A 20,869-nucleotide genomic window follows, 5' to 3' on the forward strand; every position below is an offset into this window, starting at 1 on the left:
TATAATATTATTATACTCAAATTATAACATATCCAAAAAGCTGAGCTTCTTTAGTCGAAATTATTATTTCATGCTTATTTACAGGCATAGACGTCCGCAGAGGTAGGGGAAGGAGCAAGATGTTAACTTACCTCTTCTCCCCCCACCCTCGCCGAACGAGGTGGCGAAGTGGTTGTCACACTGACTTGCAGTCAGGTGGCCAAGAGTTCAAACTGCCATCCAATCATCCTGACTTTGGTTAACCGTCATTTCCCTAAATCGTTCCTGGCAAATGCTGGGACGGTTCCTTAAAGAGGGCGCGACTGATTTCCTTTCCCATCCTTGAAACAATCCGGCATTTTCGTCTGTCTCTAATGACCTCGATGTCGACTGGACGTTAAAGTCCTAATCTTCCGTTCCTCATTCCTCCCCAAGTAATCTGGAGTATTAAGTTTTGATTCATACATTATACATTATAAATTCTATGAAATTTAATAAGTTTTTGTTACCTATAAAATTTAGTTCATGTGGTTTGCGACGTCTCGAAACTGACAATCTCATTTGTATAAAATGTGGCAAGTTTAGTCTTACCCCCCTCTCCATCCTCTGCATAAATTTCTGCAGACCCCCATGCTAACAGAATGAACGAAGGCGTGGCATACGTTTTATACTCAAGTCAGAAGTCATGATGAGACCCACTGCCAAGCCGGTTCTGGCTCACACAAGCTAATATAAATTGCTACATGTCACACAGTGTATAAAAGACAATGGATCATACCGTTAAAAAAGGAAAACATACAAAATTTAATAAATTACAGCAAGATTTAACGATGGCTATTTTGGAAAACTGAAGTTTTCGGACAAAATTGACAATATTGTGCATACTATGGAGTATTAGCCAAATGAAAATGTTTGTATTAATTGTGTATTTCAGAAAGTATGTCTTACATTTCACACATTCGATTTTTGTTGCAATTGAAACAAGCACATGTACTGTATAACACCGTCAAGACAGTTTCGAGAATATTTTCCGACACAAAATATTTATCATTTGGAGCACTCCCCCCTTCCCCTTTTCACTCTGACACTTTCATCCGTGTCAGTTTTAGCTGCTAATTGTGAAATGCACTGTATACAAATCTTGTACTTGGGTGTCTCTCTCACCTTGGCGCCCCAAGCGGCCGCTACTAATAATTGTGATACGTCTTGTACATAAGTCTGGCAGTTGTGCCGCATCTCGCGCTCTTCTCAGCTTGTGTCCCAAATGTCGGCTAGTGTCGTTTATGCCTTAAACAGACCCTGAACTCCATCGTGTCCAGCAGGGGCAAGTGTGCAGCGGTCCACTACGTCAAACTGAGCGATTTCCATGCGCCACGTCTGAATAAAACAATAGCGGATACAAGGGATTGACAGAAATAAAGGCTGGGGGGCGAGTCTGCAAAGGTTCGAATGAACCCTGAGTTTATGTTAGTACAAAATTAAAGCTTCGCCGAACGAAACGGCTAATAGCCCTTCAGCAGTGTGACAACCAAACAAGCATAAATTATGCAACGATTAATAAAGCAATATTCTTCATTGGGGTCGTCAACATTATCCTAAAATTGCCCAAACCTTCAGCTTATCAGAATAATAGACAATCTTTTATCAGAGTAATAGACAATCATTTCTAGAAGTGTCTGAGAGTTCTCTATTTAGTAAAAAGTTGTACTCCAGTTTCCAACGCAAGGTGAGAGGAGAGGGTGGCTAGTGCCTCCTCTTGCTCCCCCTCCACATTTGCGAAGTCCATGGCATATTAAAAAATTTAAAACAAAGAATAGGCCCATCTACGATAAGCAATACAGCATCTATCAACGCGCAAGCGAATTAAATTTGTGCAGTGGTATTTTTGAGCATGAGCTGTAAAAGAGAAAAGTATGTATGTTGGTAGTATTTTGTAGGAAAATGTGTTCATACAATATTATCCAATCAGGAAGAGTTTTACCACTGTGTCGCAAGGTGTGCTCTTTTCTTTAGCAAATACCTTGAATACGTTTTGAAATGGGCCACATACAGTCGAAAAATCTCAAAGTCGAAAGCGCGAGAATCGTTTGATTAAGTGCGACGACGCTGTGCATTTGCTCCAGGCAGTTTGCAATTTCTTCATATTTGAGCAACAATATAACATTACATTGTGCAACTATGGACTGTTCTTGTGAAAGATCACCCTTTTTGTAACAAACATAGCTGCATTTCAACCACCATATGCCCTGCTATCCAACAAAGAAGTTATCAGGACCCAATTATGGATTGCCCTTTTTTTACATAATCTATCAGGGCCATTCCTTGAGAACCTAAAAAAAGAACATTGTCCATCTGCTTATTACCTGATAAATTTGTTTTCACATTCTGCAATAAAATTACACTGGTCCTAGTTCATACATTCATGTTCACAAGAAACAGAACACCTTGAACGGCTAGAGATAGGACATTAGTACCACAAGGCGTGTACATTAGTATGTTCAGCAGAAATTATTAGCATTTGAATTTATTTATATTGAATGTATTTGTATTGCGAGTTCCACTGATCCTGATAACAATGGAGTTGCAACGATATGGAACAAGCCAATATTTTAACGATGTTAACAATACAGCAGCACACAATAATGTTAATTCATGAGAAAACTCATTGTAACCGCTTGGGACACTAGGAGGAATACAAACATATTACATGCATCAGAATTAACAATTATGTGTACACATTCAGATTAATAATATCAAAGTATTTCAGCAACAGTATAATATTACAGCAATAAACAGTTTCATTTATGCTTGCATTGCGTGGGTAACTCGGTTGTATAATAAAAACTTGCTCCTATGTACTAAACAATTCATTAATTGAATAGAACGACTTTTGTATTATGTATTCCTTCAGATTGCTCTTGAACTTTGATGTTTCAGGAGCAAGACTTTTCATGACACTGGGTAGAGCATTGTAAATTTTGATGCCTGTTTGACTCCTTTCTGTACAAGGTTTAGTTTGACTGGTTACTATGAAACTCCTCTTTTGACTTTGTGTTGTGACCGTGATATTCACTATTGGTTTTGAAGCGAGAGTGGTTTTTATTAATGAAACATAAAAGGGTGTATACGTACTGAGATATCATTGTAAATACCTGTAATTTCCTAAACAGATTCCTGCATGAGTGCCTTGCTTGCACACCACTCGTGATATGTATAGCTCTCTCCTGAGTAATAAAAACGTTTTTTTGCCAAGGGCTGATTGCCCCAAAAGATGATCCTGTAAGCCAAAAGTGCACGGAAATATCCAAAATAAGCAGCTCTTGTTGTTGTTGTCTTCAGTTCTGAGACTGGTTTGATGCAGCTCTCCATGCTACTCTATCCTGTGCCAGTTTCTACATCTCCCAGTACCTACTGCAACCTACATCCTTCTCAATCTGTTATTCATCTCTTGGTCTCCCTCTACGATTGTTACCCTCCACGCTGCCCTCCAATACTAAATTGGTGATCCCTTGATGCCTCAGCACATGTCCTACCAACCGATCCCTTCTTCTGGTCAAGTTGTGACACAAACTTATCTTCTCCCCAATCCTATTCAATACTTCCTCATTAGTTATGTGATCTACCCATCTAATCTTCAGCATTCTTCTGTAGCACTACATTTCGAAAGCTTCTATTCTCTTCTTGTCCAAACTATTTATCGTCCATGTTTCACTTCCATACATGGCTACACTCCGTACAAATACTTTCAGAATCGACTTCCTGACACTTAATTCTATACTCGATGTTAACAAATTTCTCTTCTTCAGAAACGCTTTCCTTGCCATTGCCAGTCTACATTTTATATCCTCTCTATTTCGACCATCATCAGTTATTTTGCTCCCCAAATAGCAAAACTCCTTTACTACTTTAAGAGTCTCATTTCCTAATCTAATGCCCTCAGCATCACGCGACTTAATTCGACTACATTCCATTATTCTCGTTTTGCTTTTGTTGATGTTCATCTTATATCCTCCTTTCAAGACACTGTCCATTCCGGTCAACTGCTCTTCCAAGTCCTTTGCTGTCTCTGAAAGAATTACAATGCCATCGGCGAACCTCGAAGTTTTTATTTCTTCTCCATGGATTTTAATACCTACTCCAAACTTATTCTTTTGTTCCCATTACTGCTTGCTCAATATACAGATTGAATAACATCATGAAGAGGCTGCAACCCTGTCTTACTCCCTTCCCAACCACTGCTTCCCTTTCATGTCCCTCGACTCTTATAACCGCCATCTGGTTTCTGTACAAATTGTTAATAGCCTTTCGCTCCCTATATTTTACCCCTGCCACCTTTAGAATTTGAAAGAGAGTATTCCAGTCAAAATTGTCAAAAGCTTTCTCTAAGACTACAAATGCTAGAAACGTAGGTTTGCCTTTCCTTAATCTTACTTCTAGGATAAGTTCGTAAAGTCATTGCCTCACATGCTCCAGTATTTCTACGGAATCCAAACTGATCTTCCCCGAGGTCAGCTTCTACTAGTTTTTCCATTCGTCTGTAAAGAATTCGAGTTAGTATTTTGCAGCTGTGGCTTATTAAACTGATAGTTCGGTAATTTTCACATCTGTCAACACCCGCTTTCTTTGAGATTGGAATTATTATATTCATCTTCAAGTCTGAGGGACTTTCGCCTGTTTCATACATCTTGCTCACCAGATGGTACAGTTTCGTCAGGAGTGGCTCTCCCAAGGTCGTCAGTAGTTCCAATGGAATGTTGTCTACTCCAGGGGCCTTGTTTCGACTCAGGTCTTTCAGTGCTCTGTCAAACTATTCACGCAGTATCGTATCTCCCATTTCATCTTCATCTACATCCCCTTCCATTTCCATAATATCCTTCCACCTTTCTGCTTTCCCTTCTTTGCTTAGAACTGGGTTTCCATCTGAGCTCTTGATATTCATACAAGTGGTCCTCTTTTCTCCAAAGGTCTCTTTAATTTTCCTGTAGGCAGTATCTATCTTACCCCAGTGAGATAAGCCTCTACATCCTTACATTTGTCCTCTAGCCATCCCTGCTTAGCCATTTTGCACTTCCTGTCGATCTCATTTTTGAGACGTCTGTATTCCTTTTTGCCTGCTTTTTGCCTGCTTCATTTACTGCATTTTTATATTTTCTCCTTTCATCAAAAGCAGCTCTTATGGCCTCCTTATCTGCAATTGATGCAGTTATGCGTGAGGCATATGTTGCAGAATGTAGCCTTTTTGCTAGATCTAGGATATGGTTGGACCAATTAAGTTTGCAGTCTGTGTACACACCCAGGAACTTAGCTGAGTCGACTTGCTTAATTTGTTGTCCTGGTTGTTTATGTGCCATGTGAAACTGTGCATAATGAGATTTTTTTTATATTTAGAGAGAGTCCATTACAGTAAAACCATTTCAGGATGCTATCAAATGTATTGTTTGCAGATATTTCCCAATTGTTCCCTGTTGCTTTATCAACTAGAAGAGAAGTATGGTGAGCGAATAGGGTGAACTTGCTCACTGATGTGGTGCAGTGCGGGAGCTTATTTATAAAGATAAGAAACAGCAAGGGCCCCAATACCGAGCCTTGAGGCGCTCCAGTGTTGACTGTGCCCCACTTGGATAAAGCTGGGATTCCATTACTGTCAGTAATTATTACCCTCTGTTTCCTATCTGTAAGGTACGATTTAATCCATGTCAACATTATTCCACTTAACGCATAGTAGTCTGCTTTATTTAACAGAATTTCGTGGTTGACACAGACAAAAGCTTTGGATAGGTCACATAGGATTCCAAGTGGTGCCAATTTTCTGTCAAGAGATCCGAGAGTTTGATTGGTGAAAGAGAAAATAACATCATCAATTGATAGGCCTTGCCGGAAACCAAACTGACATTGACTCAGAATGTTATGGGTGTTCAGGTGATTAAAAATTTTCCTGTATACCAGAATGTCGAGAGCCTTTGAAAAACTTGTTAGCAGTGATATTGAGTGGTAGTTTGTTATAAATCAGTTTTTTCACCTTTCTTGAAAAGTGGTTTCACACAGGCATATTTTAATCTAAGTGGAACAATACCTTGTTTTAGGGATTCATTAAAAATGTGACACAAGGGTGCATTTATATAGCCATGACAGTGCTTGAGTATCTTAGTTGAAATATTATCAACCCCACAAGAGTTTTTTGATTGAATCTCTCTGATTGTCTCATTGATCTCACTAATTGTTATGGGGGTTATCTGCATCTGGCAAACTCTGGCATTGTTAGCTTTGTGCAGAAGGGCTATCGTATCATCCACTGAGCCTTCACAGCCAATCTTTTCTGCAGCTGTTAAAAATGTTTATTGAAGATATTAGCAACTTCCTCAGTATTTTTTACAGTACTTCCATCCTGAATTAATTCTATGTATGTCATGTACTCCATTTTTTTACCACTCTCTCTTTATAACTTGCCAGATGGTTTTTGATTTGCTGTTTGAGTTATCAATTTCAGATGTTATGTACATAGTTTTGGATTTTTTTACTCTTTTTAAAATATTACAGTACAACAATCTATAGTCATCCTTTTTGATGGGATCATTAGATAGCCTTAGGGATTCATATAAACTTCTTTTTGTTCTACAGGAAGTTCTGATCCCTTTAGCAACCCAGGGTTTCCATTTTGCGGCCTGGAATTGTTTCTCAAGATTATTTTTGGAACTACAGTTTCAAATAATGACAAAAACTCATTAGAGAACAGTTTAAATTTTTCATTAATTTTCCTCTCCATAAATACAGGGGTCCAGTCGATATGCTGTTAGAGAAGGTTAAAGATTTCTAAGTTGACTGGCCTGACAGTTTTAAAAGAGTGTTTAGGTTTATCGCAGAGTTTGACATCATTTACTGTAAGCAGCTTACCATCACGATCTGACAGACCTATGAGAATTAGACTTCTGTATCTGCCCAGGAATATATTATCAATTAGGCTCTTACAAGTACTACTTACTCTAGTGGAAAAGTTAACTACAGAAATTAGGTTAAATGATTCTATCAGGTGTTCTAGTTCTCTTCTGCTGTTATTTGTAGTTAAGAACTTAACATTAAAATCACCTATGATACTTAAATCCTTGTGATTTGAATATAATTGGTTCAGAAGTTGTTCCATTTGGTTTAAAAAGATACATGTTTTCCCTGCAGGGGCTATAAAAACTGCCAAAATTATAAACGACTTATTATTTGTAGTAATTTCGGTTCCACAGTCTTCAAAGTGAGAATCTGCACTGTAAATACTCGTGTCTAGGGATTTATATTTTACATTAGTTTTAAAATAGATTGCAGTTCCTTTCTCCTTTATAGTTCTACAATAGCTGGCTGCTAATGAGTATCCATCAGTTTGAGGTATTTCAGTTCCATTTGTCATATGGTGATCTGTAAGACATATTATGTGTGCATAGACTACAGATTCAGCATCAATAATGTCGAGATTTAGAAGCTCCAGTTTGTTTCTGAGACCATTGATGTTTTAGTGGAACACACAGAGTTTACTGCTACCGTTATTTCTTGGTTCGTAGCTACACTTCGATAGCTTAGCATTTCCCCATAAACTCGGACTGTTTGGTAAAATATTACACCTCGGATTATCACCAGTCTTAACATTTGGCCTAAAAAAGCCTTAGAAACAGATTGCCGATGTTTGTCTAACAATACTGACCACGTGATTATCTCTTGAAGCTTATTTCCTATTTCACTCAGCACTTTATTCGCTACAAGGCGTTTTCCCAGGCCGTTTAGATGCAGTCCATGAGCAGTGTGAAATCGGCGGCCAATATAGTTTATATTCACTATAGTAGCGTTTTTGAAGTATTTAGCAATCGATTCATATTGTCATTAGTTGCATGTATTTCATGATTCATTGTGGTATTTCATGAAGATGTGGGATGTAGAGAACAACATTAGTATGAGTTAAGTCACTCAAACATTCCTTTAGCCCCTGACAGGCATTTGATGCTTCGATTTTAAAGATATCGTTAGATCCTCCAACTAGCACAATGTAATCATTTGTGGATAACTTACCGACTTCTGCCGTGTTTGTATGTTTACTCAACCTGGACCTGGTTTGATGAATCCCATAGCAGCAATCGTTGTAGATGTCTCATGTAGTATATGAGATGTGATTCCGCGCCCATGGCTGTCGGTAACAAACATCAATTTTCTTCTTGACTCTTCTTCCTTGGAGCTCTGAGATAGTGGGTGATGGAGTTGGGGAGTAGTTGCGTGTTGACCGGACTGATTATCTCCAGAGGTGATATTCTCCTTAACACCACTTATATGAATGTCTGTCATACACTGATTAAGTGTGTCTTCACCTATAAATTGTGATGAAAGGTTTTCGTCACTTTAAATACTATAATCCTTAGAACTGTTTTTCACTTGTATGGCTGGGAGCACTTATTTGCGATTTTTATATGCGAAGTCTCGGAGAGATCTGGACTGCTTTTCTTATCGAGTCTGCATAATTCACACTTCCACACTTGTACGTCTAGTTTGCCATATCGATAATGAAACATGCTTTTGTAGCACACACATATGGCACCATTTGTCTTTTTTGAACACTTTTTGCAAAGACTTGCACAAACGTTTTCGTTTTTATTCGATTTACTTTGGGTTTTATCGGTACTGAGTTCTTCTGATACACTAAATGCTTCATGCTGTATTACTTTTTGTTTTAAGTGCGTATTTCCTGAAGTAGCGCTAAAACAATTTCGGTACTGGATCTGCATTCGTTTAGCTGTAGGCCTAACTCTTTGCTTTCACATTTTGAGCAGAACCATATTTTCTGACTTAGATTAGCATTCACATTTCTGAGACGATGAATAGTGTTACAATTAAAACACACCAACCCTTTATTTGTTCTCTTTTTCTGGAGCACAGTTCCGCGTTTAAATTTTCAGAAACTACACGACAGTTGTACTCATGTGAAGACGTGCTTGCATCACACGAGTAATTCGCTTTTCTATTTGACTCACCCTCAATGTTTTCGGTAACTTTTGATACAAAGAAGCATGAAATACACTTATCATCACAATATATAGCAAAATTAACACATTTTGTACACTTTTCTACTTTATTTTTCGATTTACTTTCAGAGGTATATAGTTCACTACCTACACACAGCACCATATAAAGAGCGAGTTCGAGGTCAACATCGATAGCATTCATCTCACGCTAGGTGAGGAGAGCCGCACGTCATAGTGACGTAAGCACGCGTCGTCATGAGTTCCACGAGTTGTCGTATCTACTGTTGTGTGCATTCTGTATATATTAGTGATGGGCTAAATTGCGATTTTCCGATATCAGTGATTTCTGTGAATGCTACTTTTCAGTATCTGCTATTCTTAACTGTGATTTGTCGCAATTAAGAGTCGCAGTTAAGGAAGGTAGGTCACGTATCCCTCCGCCACTGCTATTTCTGCGATTTCTGCTACTTCCGCGATTTCTGTGACTTCTGCTACTTCTGCGATTTTTGTGACTTCTGCGATTTCTGTGACTTCTGCGATTTCTGCGACTTACAACCGTATTAAAAAGTTACATCTGCTCACACAGAAAATTGCATCTTAACAAATCTGTCATTGGTAAGTAAGTTTTACGTTTGTTCTTCCGTTGGCTTTAATTACGTATTAAAGAAACAACTGTGAAAATATTAATAGTGTAATTAATATGTAAGTAGCCATATAGTAGCGTATAGTTCGTGTTTAGAAAATTAATTCTAACATATTGTTATGTTCACAGGTACCTGAACTACATTTCAGTCACTCAGTAAATTGATAACTCAAAATATCATTGTCAACAGATTTGGAGAAATTGCCACTGCATCTTTAGACCGTTTTCGTCAGACGAGAGGTTAGTTTCTAAGTGTTTCGATGGACTTAATTACTTCAGTGAGATCGTTCTTGCAAATGTGAAATATACCCCATTGAGTGGCTTACATTACAGCAAATATTAGCAATCTACTCTGTCAATTATATTGCTTGTAATTAGTGACAGCAAAAATTGTTTAATAATCCTTGTAATTTTGCAGACACAATTCTGACTCTTGATTACTGGTTGCTGTACGTATCCATCCACATCAAGGCTATTGAGAGAGACTCGTGAAGATTCAAGACAGCTCTTAGAGGATTTGCAGTTTAAAAGTGACATAATTCTGAAATAAGTGTGCAGATGAGTGATTAAACTGTGTTTTATTGAAGTTGTTATGCGATTTTAAAGGATTAATAAGTGTTAAATGCAGTGATTGAATAATGAAAATCTCATTTTCCAAATGTTTAAGCCGTCGTATACCCGTAATTTTCCGCCACATATTTACTGGTAAACACTAGTTGAAGAGTGACATGCCGCCGCCCCCCCCCCTCCACAATCTTGGTGTGACACTGACCTGTAACATAGCCCGAGGTATAGTGTATGCATATTGAGGCTGTTGATATGAAAGTGGGAAGTACAGATCTTCCAATTAAATCAGGAATATCTTAAGTGCATTACTTGAAAGTAACACAGGAAAAGCTTACTTATGTAGGTGGTTGTAGTGTCGGCAAAAAGTTCGTGTGTGTGAAGTTGCCATGTAGAACACGAAGGGCAAAACTTTTATCCCGAGTCTTGAACTGTACCGGAATAAAAGTGAGGCATTCATATGACTCAATAATGCTGTTTTCAGTTCACTACACTTATACAGATGTCTGAGTTCTGCTGTGTTAACATTGCAAAGTCCTGTAGACATGTGGAGTATTAACCAAAATTGGGAGAAAAAGGCAATGTTGCTTCTTATTAATATAATACATTCAGAGTCACAACTGTGTTTGACCAATCATAACTGATGCTGAATGTGCATGTTGTCATATAATGTGAAGGGCTTATTTCAATAGTGGTACAAGTCCATTACCTCCACTTTTCTGTCTATAATGCTTCTGAAATTAATGATCCAAACAAACATTAATAAAGGTTCATTTCTAGCAAGAAGCCATATGCTTGAATATTTCTGGTATCTCAACTGTAGATTTTTCAGCGCTCATTTAACTTTACGAATCCGTATCTCGAAATTAACAAAAATGGACTTGTACCACTAATGAAAGAAGTCCTTCATACGCACACACAGCACACCGATCTCGTGAGGCACAAGGCTCTTATAACGAAGTACGTACATCGTTCAACAGATGGCACTAGGAAAAGAATGTTAACTGCGCTTTTTAGTTGCTACTTACGACTCTTAGTTGCGATTTGTCACTGAAATCGCAGAAAGCAGTATGGAATTCGGCCAACAGATGGCTCACGGCGTTTATTGTGAAATGATACTTGCAACTGCTAACTGTGACTGAAATCGCAGCTAGATTTTGTAAAGTTGTTACTGTGATATCTGTGACTTCTCAATCGCTGTGATTTCTAACAGATACGCGATTTCCTGCCCACCACTAGTATATATCGTCTGTTGTGTGCTTCTTGAATCTGCATTGTTAATCGTTTATGTGCTTTGATTGTCCGGTGTTGCTAGCGTGTACGTCGTTTTGAACATGAGGTGTAACGGAGATGAGAGAACTTTCGAGCAGATCCATGAAGATAGTCTGAAAGATTTCACTATATTTCTTAGTTGATTTACAACACGAAGGCAAAATTAAATGGAACTAGATGGTTTAATGTTTCTAGCAACATTCGGAATTATCTTCAGAACCACTTCAGTTTCTCAGTTTAACGTTTCTGCCCACATGAATTATGTACAATTCATTGGATTTTATAAAAATACGAAAGATTTTAATTTCTTCCTATTTTACGTTTTTACCCACATGATTTATTCAATATTAATCGGATTGAAAACATGACTAGACACTTTTTTAACTTTCGTTGTGGTTATGATTCCTTCATTCAGATACTCGTTACATTCACGAAACACACAATAACATCTCACAGTCTTTGGATTGTAGCTTAATAATTAATTACTTCACTTTTCTGTCCACACGATTTATGCACGATTCATCGGATTTAAAAAGAATGACAAGCTTTTTTTTATTTCGTTATGGTTCCTTCGCTCAGACATTAATTATGTTCATGAAATACACAATAACATCGCAAATTGTTGGTATTACATTTAACAATTCATTCAGCTGGGATGAGCATATCACACAACTCCTGCCACTTCGTTTGTACCCATGTATTTACATTTAGCTTTGACGTTATCGGTACAACTGCGAAGGTCGATTACGTACCCATTTAGTCGATTTAGGATAATTACGTCACGATGACGTAGCGTTAAATCATTGTGACGTAGGGTTCTCCTCACCTAGCGTGAGATGAATGCTAAGCGCGGCTGTCGTCGCTATGAGCCGAAGATAATGGATCAATGTGACTTGAGCAGACGTGCAGGATGCCTCACAGACTTATCAGTGTGACTTGAGCTGACGTGCAGGATGCCTCACGATCCGTACTGTAAAATCAGTGAGTTTGAAAGAGGGCATGTTATTGGCATGAGAGAATGTGATGCATCCATACCGGAAAATGCTGCTCGTGTGGAACGACTAATTTGAAGAAACATGCTAGACAACAATGGTGTATAGAACGTCGTCACTGGGAGCACGAATGGCACCACATAGTGTTTTCGGACGAATTTACGTTTTGTTTGTAAACGATGGGCGCATTTTGGTTAGCCACAGACAGGGGGAGCGGCATCACGGTGACTGCATTCACATAAGTGCCACCTCAAGGCCTTTTGATGTGGGGTGCTATTGAGTACAACCACAAATTACAATGTGTGGGACTTGGTGAAACGATGGGTGCAGTGCTGTGACCCAATGCCAGTCACCACAGAAGAACTTTGGAACCAGGAGAATGCAGCATGGATGGCTTTTCCACAGGAACAAGTTATCAAGGCCCATGGCGTACCCTCTGCCTACTAGGCAACAGGACATATGCTGAATCGAGGTGACTGAAAGACAATCATTTCTGCAGAACATATTAATGTACATATCCTGTGAATATGAATGTCCATTCTCTATTCGTTCAAGATGTTGTTTTTCTCTGAACATGAGTGTAGTGTTGACTGATGTATAATAATGGATGCAAGTTTCGCTCAGTGTTACTTGAGCAGACATGCAGGATGCCTCACGATCCGTACTGACAAATCAGTGAGTTTGAAAGAGGGCATGTTATTGGCATGAGAGAATGTGATGCATCCATACCGGAAAATGCTGCTCATGTGGGACGACTAATTTGCATAAACATTGACTGATCTGGCCTTGCAACATTAACCAAAACGGCCTTGCTGTGCTGGTACTGCGAACGGCTGAAAGCAAGGGGAAACTACAGCCGTAAATTTTCCCGAGGACATGCAGCTTTACTGTATGATTAAATGATGATGACGTCCTCTTGGGTAAAATATTCTGGAGGTAAAATAGTCCCCCATTCGGATCTCCGGGCGGGGACTACTCATGAGGACGTCGTTATCAGGAGAAAGAAAACTGCTGTTCTACAGATCGGAGCGTGGAATGTCGGATCCCTTAATGGGGCAGGTAGGTTAGAAAACTTAAAAAGGGAAATGGATAGGTTAAAGTTAGATATAGTGGGAATTAGTGAAGTTCGGTGGCAGGAGGAACAAGACTTTTGGTCAGGTGAATACAGGGTTATAAATACAAAATCAAATAGGGGTAATGCAGAAGTAGGTCTCATAATGAATAAAAAAATAGGAGTGTGAGGGTAAGCTACTACAAAAAGCATAGTGAACGCATTATTGTGGCCAAGATAGACACAAAGCCCATGCCTACTACAGTAGTACAAGTTTATATGCCAACTAGCTCTGCAGATGATGAAGAAATTGATGAAATGTATGACGAGACAAAAGAAATTATTCAGGTAGTGAAGGGAGACGAAAATTTAATAGTCATGGGTGACTGGAATTCGTCAGTAGGAAAAGGGAGAGAAGGAAACATAGTAGGTGATTATGGATTGGGGCTAAGAAATGAAAGAGGAAGCCATCTGGTAGAATTTTGCACAGAGCATAACTTAATCATAGCTAACACTTGGTTCAAGAATCATAAAAGAAGGTTGTATACATGGAAGAATCCTGGAGATACTAAAAGGTATCAGATAGATTATATAATGGTAAGACGGAGATTTAGGAATCAGGTTTTAAATTGTAGGACATTTCCAGGGGCAGATGTGGACTCTGACCACAATCTATTGGTTATGACCTGTAGGTTAAAACTGAAGAAACTGCAAAAAGGTGGGAATTTAAGGACATGGGATCTGGATAAGCTGAAAGAACCAAAGGTTGTACAGAGTTTCAAGGAGAGCATAAGGGAACAATTGACGGCAATGGGGGAAAGAAATACAGTAGAAGAAGAATGGGTAGCTCTGAGGGATGAAGTAGTGAAGGCAGCAGAGGATAAAGTAGGTAAAAAGACGAGGGCTAGTAGAAATCCTTGAGTAACAGAAGAAATATTGAATTTAATTGATGAAAGGAGAAAACATAAAAATACAGTTAATGAAGCAGGCAAAGAGGAATACAAATGTCTCAAAAACGAGATCGACAGGAAGTGCAAAATGGCTAAGCAGGGATGGCTAGAGGACAAATGTAAGGATGTAGAAGCTTATCTCATTAGGGGTAAGGTAGATACTGCCTACAGGAAAATTAAAGTGACCTTTGGAGAGAAGAGCACCACGTGTATGAATATCAAGAGCTCAGATGGCAACCCAGTTCTAAGCATAGAAGGGAAGGCAGAGAGGTGGAAGGAGTATATAGAAGGTTTATACAAGGGCGATGTACTTGAGGACAATATTATGGAAATCGAAGAGGATGTAGATGAAGACGAAATGGGAGTTACGATAGTGCGTGAAGAGTTTGACAAAGGACTGAAAGACCTGAGTCGAAATAAGGCCCCGGGAGTAGACAACATTCCATTAGAACTACTGACGGCCTTGGGAGAGCCAGTCATGACAAAACTCTACCAGCTGGTGAGCAAGATGTATGAGACAGGTGAAATACCCTCAGACTTCAAGAAGAATATAATAATTCAAATCCCAAAGAAAGCAGGTGCTGACAGATGTGAAAATTACCGAACTATCAGTTTAATAAGTCACAGCTGCAAAATACTAACGCGAATTCTTTACAGATGAATGGAAAAACTGGTAGATGCGGACCTCGGGGAGGATCAGTTTGGATTCCGTAGAAATGTTGGAACATGTGAGGCAATACTGACCTTATGACTTATCTTAGAAGAAAGATTAAGAAAAGGCAAACCTACGTTTCTAGCATTTGTAAACTTGGAGAAAGCTTTTGACAATGTTGACTGGAATACTCTCTTTCCAATTCTAAAGTTGGCAGGGGTAAAATACAGGGAGCGAAAGGCTATTTACAATTTGTACAGAAACCAGATGGCAGTTATTAGAGTCGAGGGGCATGAAAGGGAAGCAGTGGTTGGGAAAGTAGTGAGACAGGGTTGTAGCCGCTCCCCGATGTTATTCAATCTGTATATTGAGCAAGCAGTAAAGCAAACAAAAAAAATTTGGAGTAGGTATTAAAATTCATGGAGAAGAAGTAAAAACTTTGAGGTTCACCGATGACATTGTAATTCTGTCTGAGACGGCAAAAGACTTGAAGGGCAGTTGAACGGAATGGACAGTGTCTTGAAATGAGGATATAAGATGAACATCAACAAAATCAAAACGAGGATAATGGAATGTAGTCAAATTAAATCGGGTGATGTTGAGGGAATTAGATTAGGAAATGAGACTCTTAAAGTAGTAAAGGAGTTTTGCTATTTGGGGAGCAAAATAACTGATGATGGTCGAAGTAGAGAGGATATAAAATGTAGACTGGCAATGGCAAGGAAAGCGTTTCTGAAGAAGAGAAATTTGTTAACATTGAATATAGATTTATGTATCAGTAAGTCGTTTCTGAAAGTATTTGTTTGGAGTGTAGCCAGGTATGGAAGTGAAACATGGACGATAACTAGTTTGGACAAGAAGAGAATAGAAGCTTTCGAAATGTGGTGCTACAGAAGAATGCTGAAGATTAGATGGGTAGACCACGTAACTAATGAAGAGGTATTAAATAGGATTGGGGAGAAGAGAAGTTTGTGGCACAACTTGACTAGAAGAAGGGATCGGTTGGTAGGACACGTTTTGGGGCATCAAGGGATCACAAATTTAGCATTGGAGGGCAGCGTGGAGGGTAAAAATCGTAGAGGGAGACCAAGAGATGAATACACTAAGCAGATTCAGAAGGATGTATGTTGCAGTAGGTACTGGGAGATGAAGCAGCTTGCACAGGATAGAGTAGCATGGAGAGTTGCATCAAACCAGTCTCAGGACTGAAGACAACAACAACAACAACAACAACAGTTTCGCCCACAGTTCCGAAACGACACAAAAAGTCCTATCGATTCTGACTAAACAGCGCTGCTGGAAGATTATGCTGGATGCGTTATGGGTTAACAATTGACAATCCTGACACCAGTCACACACAGTTTTTGTGCAGGATATTGTGTCCACGTTCAGTTGAGATGCCTATTGTTCCTATTATCTTGCGCACTTTCGGCAATGCTGCATCACAATGTTATGTGTTTTGTCATCGACCTCCGTTGTAGTGACCTTAACTTAGCAGTGAGCATCTTTCATCCTTATAGCTTATACTGACACGTAGAAACTCATTAATCTGAAAGTATTTGTGTAGAACCCCAAGCACTTTTAAACTGTTTTGATCAGTTCTTCAGCCTAAGCCTTAAACCGAAACACCGAATAACCCAAACCTTGTTAATTTTTCCCATGTTTCTTAGCAGCTGTTACAGTAACCACTTTAGACAGCTGTCAACAGTTATCTTCCCGAAGTTCTAAAGCAAGGATTATTTGCAATCGGTACAAGAATTACGCTTATCAACAACAGCATTTGATAAAATTCTCTGATTTACCAGACCTACCAAACGACACTACACCTTTATTACTAACTTCTACATAGTACAACTCCCTTTCCCTTACACTAGAAAAAGACACCAGGGAAAAATTACTACCTGTATGCCTCTATGTCTCTCTCATGCTAGGCCCGCATAATGCCTCTTTAATTGAGTGTTACTGCACATTATCGGTAACGAAAGTTAATACGAAAAAGTGACTGAAAACAACGAATGATCTCTTATTGGTATATACACACTATTGGTAACTGTTCTTGTTAAGATTGCAATTTTAATGATTCTCTGTGTGACTTGCGCTAAATGCTGTATCCTCAAAGAGTAAAACAGGTGTTTTTGTTCAATTGTTCTGTTACGCCTTTCAGTTTAATAAAAACCAACTAATAGTTTTTAACTTTACGTGTTTTATTTTATCGTAAGAAACTACTACACCCCTGGAAATTGAAATAAGAACACCGTGAATTCATTGTCCCAGGAAGGGGAAACTTTATTGACACATTCCTGGGGTCAGATACATCACATGATCACACTGACAGAACCACAGGCACATAGACACAGACAACAGAGCATGCACAATGTCGGCACTAGTACAGTGTATATCCACCTTTCGCAGCAATGCAGGCTGCTATTCTCCCATGGAGACGATCGTAGAGATGCTGGATGTAGTCCTGTGGAACGGCTTGTCATGCCATTTCCACCTGGCGCCTCAGTTGGACCAGCGTTCGTGCTGGACATGCAGACCGCGTAAGACGATGCTTCATCCAGTCCCAAACATGCTCAATGGGGGACAGATCCGGAGATCTTGCTGGCCAGGGTAGTTGACTTACACCTTCTAGAGCACGTTGGGTGGCACGGGATACATGCGGACGTGCATTGTCCTGTTAGAAGAGCAAGTTCCCTTGCCGGTCTAGGAATGGTAGAACGATGGGTTCGATGTCGGTTTGGATGTACCGCGCATTATTCAGTGTCCCCTCGACGATCACCAGAGGTGTACGGCCAGTGTAGGAGATCGCTCCCCACACCATGATGCCGGGTGTTGGCCCTGTGTGCCTCGGTCGTATGCAGTCCTGATTGTGGCGCTCACCTGCACGGCGCCAAACACGCATACGACCATCATTGGCACCAAGGCAGAAGTGACTCTCATCGCTGAAGACGACACGTCTCCATTCGTCCCTCCATTCACGCCTGTCGCGACACCACTGGAGGCGGGCTGCACGATGTTGGGGCGTGAGCGGAAGACGGCCTAACGGTGTGCGGGACCGTAGCCCAGCTTCATGGAGACGGTTGCGAATGGTCTTCGCCGATACCCCAGGAGCAACAGTGTCCCTAATTTGCTGGGAAGTGGCGGTGCGGTCCCCTACGGCACTGCGTAGGATCCTACGGTCTTGGCGTGCATCCGTGCGTCGCTGCGGTCCGGTCCCAGGTCGACGGGCACGTGCACCTTCCGCCGACCACTGGCGACAACATCGATGTACTGTGGAGACCTCACGCCCCACGTGTTGAGCAATTCGGCGGTACGTCCACCGAGCCTCCCACATTTCCCCTATACGCCCTCGCTCAAAGTCCGTCAACTGCACATACGGTTCACGTCCACGCTGTCGCGGCATGCTACCAGTGTTAAAGACTGCGATTGAGCTCCGTATGCCACGGCAAACTGGCTGACACTGACGGCGGCGGTGCACAAATGCTGCGTAGCTAGCGCCATTCGACGGCCAACACCGCCGTTCCTGGTGTGTCCGCTGTGCCGTGCGTGTGATCATTGCTTGTACAGCCCTCTCGCAGTGTCCGGAGCAAGTATGGTGGGTCTGACACACCGGTGTCAATGTGTTCTTTTTTCCATTTCCAGGAGTGTAAAATTACGTCAGGTTATGGGCCCAGATATGTTTTAAATAAACGGAATCTGCAATAAATACCTGGCCCCAAGTGTAATCTCACGTAAAGTTAAGCCGAGAAGGCAGCTGAAGCGGGAAAATATCATATTCCTGTACTCGACGGAACGAATTTCAACAATTGGAAATTTAGGATAGAAATTGTCCTTGAGGGATTGGAACTATTACCATTTGGGCAAGCGAATTATCTAAAAAAGGTGGAATTTGTCGATGGAGAGAACACACAGCCTGCCGCAAAGGGAACAAAAAAAGTGGTTCTGAGCACTATGGGACTTAACTTCTGAGGTCATCAGTCCCCCAGAACTTAGAACTACTTAAACCTAACTAACCTAAGGACATCACACACATGCATGCCTGAGGCAGGATTCGCACCTACGACAGTAGCGATCGCGCGGTTCCAGACTGAAGCGCCTAGAACCGCTCGACTACAACGGCCGGCCAAAGGGAACACGATTGACTTTCAGCTAAACAAGATCGTAAAGGTAAGTCTCATATTGTTCAACGCATTGCCGACAGTCACTTGGAATACGTGAAAGATAAGGTAACTTCTTTTGATTTATGGACCTCACTGTGCAATACGTTCGAGAGAACAGGAATTGCTGGTAAACTTCTGTTGAGAAAACAATTGTTAACTATGAAATTTAACGCAACAAATAATTTGCTACGTAACCACTTTCTTAAGTTTGATAAACTGATTCGTGATTTACGTTCGACTGGAGCTACTGTCGAAGAAACGGACATAGTGTGCTATTAGCTTTTAACGATGCCTACGGAATACAACGTAGTGGTCACTGCAATCGAAACGCTCTCAATGAAAGATTTGACGCTGAGCTTCGTGAAAAATAGGCTACTGGATGAAGAATCGAAGCGGAAGGGAGTCGTCGGAAAAAAGAAAAATGATGAAACACCGCCCCCTACAGCTTTTCAGACTCAAGGGTAAGAAGTCAACAAAGAACTTCCTACAACTTTACTTGCCACCGTTGCGGGAAGCCTGCACACAAAAGGGCTAATTGTAAAGTTAAGGTACCAAACAAGAACTCAGGAATCAGCAACTGTGTGGTCGTAGCTAACGTCAAAGAGGAAGATGGGTTTTGTTTTGCAGCATCAAATGAAGATCAGTCAACGAACAAAATAAATTTGTTCTTGGACTCTGGAGCAACGGAACATCTCATTAACAGTAAGATACCTCTCACTAATTTAAGCAAACTGGAACAGCCAATCAAAGTCAGATTAGCTAAGTCAGACATTTTTCTTGAGGCTAAAGTAAAAGAAGAAATTAAAGTCACTAGTGTGGTAAAGGGAAATTCAGATAACGAATAAAGATTTTTTATTTGTGCCTGATATTAATTACATTACTGGCCATTAAAATTGCTACACCACGAAGACGACAGACGCGAAATTTAACCGACAGGAAGAAGATGCTGTGATATGCAAATGATTAGCTTTCCAGAGTATTCACACAAGGTTGGCGCCGCTGGCGACACCTACAACGTGCTGATACGAGGAAAGTTTCCAGACGATTTCTCATACACAAATAGCAGTTGACCGGTGTTGCCTGGTGAAACGCTGTTGTGATGGCTCGTGTAAGGAGGAGAAATGCATACCATCACATTTCCGACTTTGATAAAGGTCGGATTGCAGCCTATCGCGATTGCGGTTTATCGTATCATGACTTATCAGAATATGGAATCGGTGGGTTCAGGAGGGTAATACGGAACGCCGTGTTGGATCCCAACGGCTTCGGATCACTAGCAGTCGAGATGACAGGCATCTTATCCGCATGGCTGTAACGGATCGTGCAGCCACGTCTCGATCCCTGAGTCAACAGATGGGGACGTTTGCAACACAACAACCATCTGCACGAACAGTTCGCCGACGTTTGCAGCAGCATGGACTATCAACCCGGAGACCATGGCTGCGGTTACACTTTACGCTGCATCACAGACAGGAGCGCCTGCGATTGTGTACTTAACGACGAACCTGGGTGCACGAATAGCAAAACCTCATTTTTTCGGATGAATCCAGGTTCTGTTTACAGCATCATAATGGTAGCATCCGTGTTTGGTGACATCGCGGTGAACGGACATT

General features: G+C 40.5%; 1 protein-coding gene and 1 long non-coding RNA gene across 2 annotated transcripts in view; one reads left to right on the forward strand and one right to left on the reverse strand.

Moving 5' to 3' along the window:
• The window catches only part of LOC126272768 (tubulin beta chain), a 98,536-nt gene that overhangs the window by 69,319 nt on the left and 8,348 nt on the right, over positions 1-20,869 (reverse strand). The window lies entirely within an intron of this gene.
• Positions 9,197-10,219, forward strand: LOC126272770 (uncharacterized). The gene is made up of 3 exons (XR_007549261.1): positions 9,197-9,584; positions 9,742-9,852; positions 10,031-10,219. It is a non-coding gene; the product is annotated as an uncharacterized LOC126272770 (long non-coding RNA).

Source organism: Schistocerca gregaria, chromosome 5, assembly GCF_023897955.1.
Source record: "Schistocerca gregaria isolate iqSchGreg1 chromosome 5, iqSchGreg1.2, whole genome shotgun sequence".
NCBI classification, from domain to species: Eukaryota; Metazoa; Arthropoda; class Insecta; order Orthoptera; family Acrididae; genus Schistocerca; species Schistocerca gregaria.